The sequence below is a fragment of the Bidens hawaiensis genome, unplaced genomic scaffold, assembly GCF_021521415.1.
Source record: "Bidens hawaiensis isolate Kalapana, Puna unplaced genomic scaffold, B.hawaiensis_p1.1 tig00018754_1, whole genome shotgun sequence".
Taxonomy (NCBI): Eukaryota; Viridiplantae; Streptophyta; class Magnoliopsida; order Asterales; family Asteraceae; genus Bidens; species Bidens hawaiensis.
Genome location: NW_027492845.1, coordinates 444,009 through 454,900, shown reverse-complemented (window position 1 = coordinate 454,900; position 10,892 = coordinate 444,009). Strand labels below are relative to the sequence as shown.

At 36.9% G+C, this 10,892-nt stretch overlaps 1 pseudogene; it reads right to left on the bottom strand.

Annotated features, from left to right (window-relative positions):
- Positions 1-370: 370 nt before the first annotated feature.
- LOC143556925 (protein JINGUBANG pseudogene) lies at positions 371-9,540 on the bottom strand (annotated as a pseudogene).
- Positions 9,541-10,892: the final 1,352 nt, after the last annotated feature.

The following is a 10,892-nucleotide window of genomic DNA, read 5'->3' as shown; positions in this document are numbered from 1 at the left end:
GGAATTTCAAGTGACCCATTTTGACCCATTTAATTAAAACCTATGACCCAAATCAACTCATTTGAATTTTAAAATAACCCAAATTGACCAATTTAGAATGGTTTGGGTCAAGGTTGCCACCCCTATCCAAAACCGAATCTCTACCGTTGAAAACCCATCTCTTAAAAATAACGGCCCCTGTAACTAAGAAAACAGACACAAAAACTAAATCAAACCCGTTGACCAATATCTCACACAACCCCATGATCCCCCCGCCCCCCCCCCCCCCCCCCCCCCCAACCCCCACACACACCCCCCTATTTATTTGTATAAGCCGTCGTTGAGAATAATATTCTACACACATGATCATGCCCATCTGAATGTTCGATAGTCACTCCAACACACTCCATACTTTAACCGATCCAAACTCTCACTATAAACAACCCACTTCCCCTCAGACCCTTTCGACCGCCAAACACTTCACTGGTCCCACATGCCCCATTAACACCGACAAACAAGTATGAATATTATTCCCCTCCCTCTTCCACATACATATTGTCTTATCAACCGAACCACTAAACACCAACTTTCAGACAGCCGTTAAACACAACACTGCCAGCTTATGCCCCTTGAGGGCCCCACTCTGTAATATTCTCTCCTTTTCCCTTGACCAAAAATGAACCAACCCATCCGACAACCCACAGTACACAAACAGACCGGTTTCCGACTCGGACACCGCCAACGTCGTAACCGCACATTCCTGATCCAACAACGTTTCCACGTAGTTATGTTTCATTAGTTTCCCATCCCATTCTCGTCTCCAAACCTTAACAGACTCGTCAGCGGATCCGGTTAATGCCAGACTGGATCTTGTAGCCACGATGGTGTTGACTACGTCATCATGAGCTTTCACAGACTCCAAACACTTCGAACTCGACGTTTTCCAAACCTTAAATGTTCGGTCCCATGAACACGAATACAAAAGTCCCTCATGTTCGTCGATACTAAGACAAGTAATCGCGTCACACTGTTTTATCCAAAGGGTGGTGCATTTACGTCTCACTTCGACGTAATTATGAGGTTTTATTGACGATTTAAGAACGTCTAAACGCGTCGGAACGTTTATGGCTAGTTGGGTCTTTTGTACTTTTTTTCCAAATGCGGATCTTTCCGTCCCGGTGTCCTGTGAACACGCGATCACCGGATAATATTATCGCCTTCACTAAGCCACTGTTGGACTTAAACGCGGTGAGTTCTTTTAAGTTTCTCCACACACGGATGTTTTTGCTGCCGGAACCGGTGTAGAGAAGGTCGCCGGAGCAGGCGAGTGAATATACGTGGCCTTCTTCCCGATAAAGAGACCCCACGAGACCGTCACTACTGTATACATAAAAACAATGTTTTCAGACCTGACCCGGACGCCTTACCGGGTCAAAGGTCGGACCGACCCGGGAGGGCGGACCGGTGTTTGACTTGGATGACGTCATAAATATTTAAATATATAATTGCATATATATATATATATATATAATTCATATACATATAAAAAATAATGATAACAAAAAATAATAATAATAACAAACTTTAGTTTTTATCTATGTTTTATACATTGCTTTTTAAGTATGTTTGATTAATTGAGACATCAATGAAGCTTGGTTGGTTAGCTCATGGGTAATTATTAAAGCTTATATCTCCAAAATGACCCCAAGTTCGAATCCCGGCATGCAAATTACATTTTGGATTTAATGAAAAATGGGTTTTACCGGTTCAACCGCCGGGTCAACCAGTCCAACCAGTCCGGGCCGACCGGTCACCCGCAAAACCGGCCGGTTTTTCGAAAACGGGCCAAATATAGTGACCCGACCCGGTATAGGGACCGGGACCCGGTCGGACCGGTCCGACCGGCCGGGCCGGGTTTCAAAACACTGCATAAAAATACCTTAACTAATTAATAACTTTTTTTATTTATTAAGAGTGTAAATTGTTATAGACATATTATGTATCAAGAACGAAATAAAAAAACGAATATAGTCGAATAGTAAAATTTATATACGTGAAGGAGAAAACGCGGGTTCGATTCCCACTATCCGTCTAAACTGAAGTCATTTATTTCATATTCATATATAACATTAGAAATGAAAATGATAAAAGATTTGGTATAATTAGTCGTCGTAGTGTAGTGATTCTATTATTCTTCCATTCAAATACACATTGTCATGTGAAGAATGTTATTTCGGGTTATCAAAAGAAAAGACAGGTCATACAACTTTTTTAAATCCATATTCATATAAATTATATTATTGCACTAAATATTATTATATTTTCTCTGTTTTTTAGTTAAATAATATTTTTAATATTTTTATTCTTATCATTTCTTTTTTTTTCCTACACACAACTATTTAAAAAAAACATTTAAAAGTATACATGTGAACAATGTATTATCCAAATTTAACATTTCACATTACATAATGTATTCTTCTTCGCCTACTCACAAACACTCACAATTATATCCTATAACTTATAAACCAGGAAATATGTTATTTTTAATATAGGGAACATCTTATTAAAAGTGCAAATATATAAATGACTCATGCTACATTTTTACTAGTTTAAGGAAAATATGTTAAATTACAATTAAGTTGGAAAAAAAATTCATTAGCCTTTTATTTAACATTTACAATAAAATAATATATAAATCCACTTACTTTTAAATTTCTTACGAAAACTGTGAAAGTTAAAACTGAGTAAAAAGTATATTTATGAATCACAATAGGTAATTTTTAATATGCCATCATGTTTATCAGATAATGACTGTTAATTAACCAACAAATGCAGACGAGTACGAAACTGAGGTCTTATTATAATATCCTAATTTTCTACCAAAATCTCTTAGCACCACATACGGAGATTTTAAGTTTTAACCCATTGGTTAGCACGGTACTGATGGCGGTGAGTCAGTTAATGGATCTTATATACTTATATATATATATATATATATAAAGTAGGGTTAATGTAAAAAACAATAGTTTTGTGAGAAACATAATAATAGATCTATGCCATTGGATCTAGGATTTAGTGATTGATATTGGTAGTTTCTAAAGTTTGTATAGTTTCCTATTTACATGTTATAGTGTCCTATTTAGGTGGTGTGCTTTATTTTAAAGTCTTTTCACACTTCTCACAAAACAATTGTTTTTTATTTGAACTCTTATATATATATATATATATAATGGTTAAAATAAAAATACATAGTTTTGTAGGAAGAGTAAGAATGACACAAAATTTAGAGTTAGGAAACTATGTAGCATAAATCCTTAATCTAAGGAAACCATTTGGTATTTTAAAAACTATCAATCTCAACCACTAGATCATAGATCCAATGGCCTATAGGCCATTGGATCTATGATCTAGTGGTTGAGATTGATAGTTTTTAAAATACCAAATGGTTTCCTTAGATTAAGGATTTATACTACATAGTTTCCTAACTCTAAATTTTGTGTTATCCTAGTCTTCCTACAAAACTATGTATTTTTATTTTAACCATTTTCTATATATATATATATATATATATATATATATAGAAAATGGTTAAAATAAAAATACATAGTTTTGTAGGAAGAGTAAGAATCAATCTAGACCATTATATTATATATATATATATATAAGGGTTCAAATAAAAAGAAGAAGTTTCCTAAGAATGGTAAGAACCAATCGAATTTTGACATTTGGCATTAAAACCTATGGTGTAAGAATAATTCTAGGAAACTATGTCGGTTATAATGCTGAAAGAGTATTTCTAGGAAACTATGACGGTTTTTGGTAATTTTAAATCTCAACAATTGATTAACATGATCCAGGTTATAATTTATTCTTAGTCTTCTTAGGAAACTATTTATTTTTAGGATAACCCTCCCATATATATATATAGAAAAAGGTTCAAATAATAATAAAGAGTTTCCTAGGAATGGTAAGAACCAATCAATTTTTTACATTTGACATTACAAATGATGATGAAAGAATAATTCTAGGAAACTATGTTGGTTATAATGATTAAAGAGTAATTCTATGAAACTATGTCGGTTATTGGTGATTTTAAATCTCAACCATTGATTAACATGATCCAGTGGCTATGATTTATTCTTAGTATTCCTAGGAAACTATCTCTTTTTATTTTAACATACCCCTATATATATATATATATATATATATATATATATATGGTGGGTTATAATAAAAAGAAATAGTTTTTTAGGAAGAGTAAGAATAAATCTAGGCCATTGGATCTATAATCTAGTGGTTGAGATTGGTAGTTTTCAAAATACCAAATAGTTTCCTAGAATTAAGGATTTATGCTACATAGTTTCTTAACTCTAAATTTTATGTTATTCATACTCTTCCTACAAAACTATGTATTTTTATTTTAACCCTTTTCTATATATGTATTTTTTTACCAAACCCAATTATTTCTTAAACAGGTTATAACATCTCATTAAATAAAAAATTATTCTCACCAAATTATTGATGTAAAAATCCTATAAAATAGGATATACTAAAAATTAATATCTTATTTATTTTAAAATATATATATATATGTTATTTAATTTAAAAAAACAATTTTATATTAAAAAAATAAACGGGCTGTAAGGCCCCGTTCCCGGTGCCTCACTTTAACGTCGGATTTACTCATAAACATAGTTCTACAAATCAGAGTTTATTAAAGCTTTTCACGGAATATAAAACATCAATCATTTGTTACAAAATATTAAATCCTTTCTTTAGAACCAACTTAAAACATCACATCTTAATCACCATTTCTTCCGTATTCAGATGCCAGCCGTTCAATCCATGCCATATGTCATCCTCATGCCTTCTCGATAAACATATACACCTGCGCGCATACTAAAAGTCAGCTACGCTGAGTGAGTTCTAGTTAATCAAGCGACATACAATACATACACATATCTTACATACATACGTATCTTAACCTTGTATAAATGTCCATAAGAGGACGTCACATAATATCTATTAAAAGAACTATTACTATTGCCCTACTATTTATATTCTCCATAGAATGACACTCTATATATATATCCTCCATAGAAGGAGCATCCTATATACTTCTATAGAAGGAACACTATGCTTTCCATTAAAGGAACACCATGCTTTCCATCAAAGGAACACTGGGCTTTCCATTAAAGGAACACTATGATTTCCATCAAAGGAACACAGGGCTTTCCATTAAAGGAACACTATGCTTTCCATTTAAGGAACACTCTATATATTATCCGTAGAGGGAACTCTATATATAAGTTATCATTTAATATCCATATAAGGAGACAATCATCGCTATTCTTGGCAATACATGCAATATCCGAAGATCGTTCACGTATCGACAAGTAATCATCCCTGCATTACATAGAATATCCATATCTTTATTTATAACCTAACGGTACATGCAATATCCGAAGATCGTTCACGTACCGACAAGCAATCAATCGTATCTAACACATATATCATACCTGGCATACACTTACCATTTAAGTTAAGTGTATTAACTGTGACATCGAGTATGCACACAGCCCCGAAAACATAACAAGGAAATGGGGCTAGAAACTCACCTGAATTCTGTTACGTTCACCGATAGTAGTTATTCCTTTCTTGAGCTGTACACGACTAACTGTATAACAATTACACGTATCAATTAACTGTCACTATCTATATCGCGTTTCTAGTTTATTCATAACCCACAATGAACGGGGGTCCGGGGCAGCGCCCCTGGCAGCGGGATCTAGGGGCGGCAGCCCCTAGCAGGGTCCAAGGGGCAGAGCCCCTGGCTGGGGTCGAGCTGCCAGGTCAGCTTGGAAAAATTTTATTTACATTAACTATCTTAACACATTTTCCATTAGAAAATTAAATTATTACTTAATTCGCTAACTAAATCTTTATAGCGAATTAAGCCTGATTCGTGGTCTAATTCGCTATTCTGGTTCGTTATCTCATCATAACTTGATTCGCTGTCTGGTTCGTTATCCCCACATAACGAATTGGCAGGCCTGATTCGTTACTTGATTCGTTATGCTAATTCGTTGTCTGAACATCATCTGATTCGTTACCTTAGCATAGCGAATGAGCATATAACGAATTACCAGATTCGTTATCTTATCTAACGAATTGATAGATAACGAACTTAAGAGTTCATTCGTTATCAAGTCTCACGAATTGGGTTCCATTCGTTATGAACGCGTAACGAATTGGTCAATCATAGCGAATCATCTCAGTTCTTATCCAGACTTTGACTTAGGGTCAAAGTCAAAATCGTCAAGAACACCCAACAGTCAAACTATATTAGATCTGCGATTAAACCTTCATTTCTTAACCAAAAGTCATGATTTAGGTATCATTGGAATCGTCTAAGCAGCGCCTACAAACCCTAACCATTCAATCTTTCAAAACATCAGGTTTACAGGGTGCGATTTATGTGTATATGTTACGGGTCTTCATACTAACAATTAGCTTATCAAACTGAAATCAATTTCAGTAAGTTTAGCTTCGTTGGATTCGTTTTTACCATACTAACACAGATCTATGATTTCCCAAACCAAACCGAACCTATATGAACGATTTCTAAATATAAACATACCTTAAACGAGTCGTTCAACGAACATGAGCTGGTCTTGATGTTGTTTAGGTTTGACACGACGATCTAGCACCAACAAGCTTGGGTTTTCGCCTTCGGATCTTGGCTCGGGTTAAAGGATGGTGTGTGTGTGTTTCTCAAGGTGTAGGCTATGGTGTAGTGATAGATAATAATGGAAAGGATTAGGGTTTAAGGGGTATTTATACTCCTTTACGCCCATGGGCCTAAGGCCTATCTTTCCTTTTTGGTCCATAATTCCATCTACTTAGCCTACTTGAACCATCTTATTATTACGTCATCATTTCTCTACCAATTCTAGTAAACTTTTCAACTATTAACGAATAATACATTAAATATTATTCTTGGAAATTTAGGGATGTTACAAGTCTTCCCTCCTTAAAGAGGTTTCGTTCCCGAAACCTAGCTTATTCCTTGTGAAAGGAACACTTCCTAATCGTCTTTGCTTTCTGGGTTATCTTTCTTACTCCTGAATTGTAGTTATCGAGTGATGTTCATGTGTTTTAGCTATTAAGGTAGCTTGTCCATGAGGCCCTCTATGTACCAAGTCCCGTCTTGTCCTTCCAAGGAACCACGTTTCGTTCTACTTAACACTATTGTCTAAGATAACATTTATCACCACACAACAATCATTCATAACCATAATCAACTCATAACAGTTTCTTAGCATAATTAATTTAGACAACTCCAGTCTAACTTTAAAATAGTACATAAAACACGCGTTAAGTTATTAATAAATCAAACACAGATTAAACTTATGGCTAGTAACTAGCCTTTTTGAACTGTCTTTCAAAACATAAGGGGAAACTGTTAAACCTTAAGCACTCTTCTCTGTTTCATGTCCTTCCTTCGGCTTCCTGCAATCCCTTGCTAGGTGTCCACGCCCTCCACAGTTGTGACACCTATGGTAATCCTTACACTCCCAAGAGGATTGTCCTGCTCTTCCACACCTGTAGCAAACACCTAATCCCATTCTGCATTCTCTCGGGTGTCTCTTCCCACATTTTTCACAAGCGGTGAACTCCTCTTGCCTTGCCTTCTTCTTACGTGGATCCACTTCATTGGCTTCATTTGGTTCTGGGGTTGGGTTCTTTTTCTTCGGTTCCGTCTTCTCCTCTTCACAGATGGCAAGGTCCCCATAAACCATCTCGGCCAATTCCACGGCCGAGTCTAATGTTGCGGGTTTACTAGCATTAACCAAAGTGCGAACATTCTGCGGAGGTCCCCTTACGTAACACTTAATCCTCTTAGCTTCGGTGTTCACCAAGTCAGGTACCAACCTAGACATGCGGTTGAATTCAGTAGTATACTCCCGTTAAGTCATCTTTCCCGCTTTGAAGTTCAGAAACTTCATCTCCACTCTTTCAACTTCGGTATCAGCGCAGAACCTCTTCATCACCAGCTCTTTCAGATCCTCCCACCTCATGGCCTTAATCTCATCCCGGGTCTTTCTCTGCTTCACACTTTCCCACCAATACATCGCCTCATCCTCAAACGATTGGGTGGCATAACCGACAGCTTGGTCGGGACGACACTCGCTGATTCGGATAATTTTATCCATAGCAGTTATCCATTGAAGAGTAGCGACTGCGTCTCCCAAACCAGTCAGTTTCGGCGGGTCACAGCCTTTGAAGGACTTATAGTTGCACCCATCTCGGCCCCTCTTTATGTCATCAGCCTTCACAGACCTCACTACGCTCGAAGCCCCCCTTTCTCTTTTATCATCTTTCCTACCATCTCCTTCCGCCCTTTCAGCAGTTCTTTCACGGTCTCCAGCAGACCTCTCCGAGTTCATATTCTTCACAGCTGTGGCTACTGCTTGGACAATAGCTGCTTGGATTAAGGGATCGAGTTGAACTCCTTCGTTGTTCTCAGGGTTTCTTCCAGCTGCGCTTCCTTCAGCTCCGGTGTTGGAAGATGTTTCTACCGAAGGTCGTTGGACACGACGAGGCCTGCCACGACGTCCCGTGCGGCCTCCTGCTCCAACAGCTACCCTAGATCCAGCCATCATATTCTAAAAGGAAAAACACAACGATGTCTATTACGATGCTCATCCTACCATTTAACACCATTGTCTAGCACGACATGTTATCATAACATAAATAATCATTCATAACCAAATTCGCTATATTACACGTCATATATAAGCATAAGTTTTAAACTTTAACGCAAAACAAGTTCTTAGGCAATCATACTGAAAACGAAATTAAACTATTGTCTAAGCAATTATTCCTTCATCAAGCGCTCCTCTCTGCAGTTTTCCTTCGGCCGATGCTCATATCCCGTTCGCATATCTCGCCTCCGTTCCTTTGCACTCTCTTGCCATGTGACCAGTTTTACCGCATTTGTAACACGCGGGCCTTGCAGTGCATTCTGAAGCATAATGCCCCACCTATCCACACTTGTAACATGCATTCGATCCAAGCCTGCACTCTCCACCATGAGCTTTACCACACTTAAGACAAGCGATGGTACCCTTACCCCATCTGCACTCACCACCGTGCATCTTTCCGCACACTTTGCATGTTTCCTTGTTTGCCCCCTTATGTGCCTTCCTCCCTGCATGCTCCCCGACACCTGCTGATCGTTTGGTTCCTTTCGCCCCCTCCCTTATTACCATCAACTTTCTTACTGTCTTCCCCTATCCCCTCAGTGGCCCTTGCATAGCTTTCTGCAGACTTGTCAGGACGAAATTTCTTTGCTGCGGCAGCTACAGCGTAGGAAATGGCAAATTGAACAACATGATCCAGCTGATACCCTTCATCGCTGCTTGGTCCTTGCAGAGTTTCACTTTTCTCCCTCCTCGTGGTAGTAACTGGTTTCTTAGAAGGTTCCCGGGTAACACGTGGCCCACAAGGACGTCCAGCATGACCTCCTTTCCCAACAAACCTTCTTGCTCCAGCCATCGTATTCTAAATGGAAAACACAAACGTCATCACTCTAGGAATTAGTTAGCACATGATTCGTAAGGTAAGTAGTTAATGACAGTGGCCAAGTGTAATTAACTATTTGCATTACTCCTCAGGTTCTATATACTTCCCTTTATGATTTCACTTTTGCTAGTTTCTACTTTTAAACAGATAATCAATCAGACAATCAATAAATCCTATCCCTATCAGTCACATGTTCTTTCTTTAACAGGTTATAACATCTCATTTATTTGTGAATCAATTTATTATCAAACCATAAGTATATTATTAACTTTCATATAATATAAAAAATAAATAAATATTAGAACAAACAATATAAAAAATCTCCGTAATACGAGGGATAAAAACTAGTATATATATATAGGGAGAGAGAGAGAGAGGAATATATATATATATATATACTATATTATAATACATATAGGAAAGACATAATAGTCTTTTTAATAAATCTCTTAAAAATAAGAGTTTTACAATGATATAAGCTAAATGTACAACCCTTGAAGCATTGAAAATTATCTAAGTCTCAAAATTTTGAATTCCCGCCCACTTGCAGTTTTGCACAACCTGCTTCCAAACTTTTTCCCTTCTTTCATCCCACATTTCAAAATTCAAAACATAAACACACATTCTCTCTCACGAACCCCAAATTCAGATTTTTTCAGAAAAACAGTTAGAGATGCGTTGTTGATCTACAAATTTCATAGTAAAAATAAAATCAAACGCATGAGCCTTCATTTTGGTCTCCCGACTTGACACAGATACCATAACTAGGGATTTGGAATGTTCTTCTACCAATTCAAAATTCAAAACATCACACTCTCTTTCACGATTTGATAAAATCTTGTTGCTTCACTCTAGACTTGTTGACTTGATTTTGAGAGTTATTTGTTAAATTTCTCTTCAAATCGAAGGATTTTTGTGTTCTAGGTTAGTATAATTTTTGCTAGACTTGTGGTATTTTGTGTTTTTAGTTTGCTATTTTAGAGTTTAATATACATGAAAAGCTTGAACTGTGTATTTTGTCTAGGGTATCATATGAGGGCAAAATCGTACCGGCTTATGAACTCCAGATATATGACATGATGCGTATGGAAGTTTTTGCTGGAGTTTGACTAGACCACAACCATGTAGCGCAACACAAGCAACTGGCAATCAATATTGGTTATAACTATGAGGTATTAATCACTTGTTTTTTATTTTGACTCCATTAGTCTATTTTTTGGTTCATGCTCTTTTTTTTCACAGATGAGTTTCTAACTCAACAGGCCCAATCACAAGCTCAAAAAGAAGGAACCGCAGATGGCTTTTGTATAGCGTACGCCCCTTTT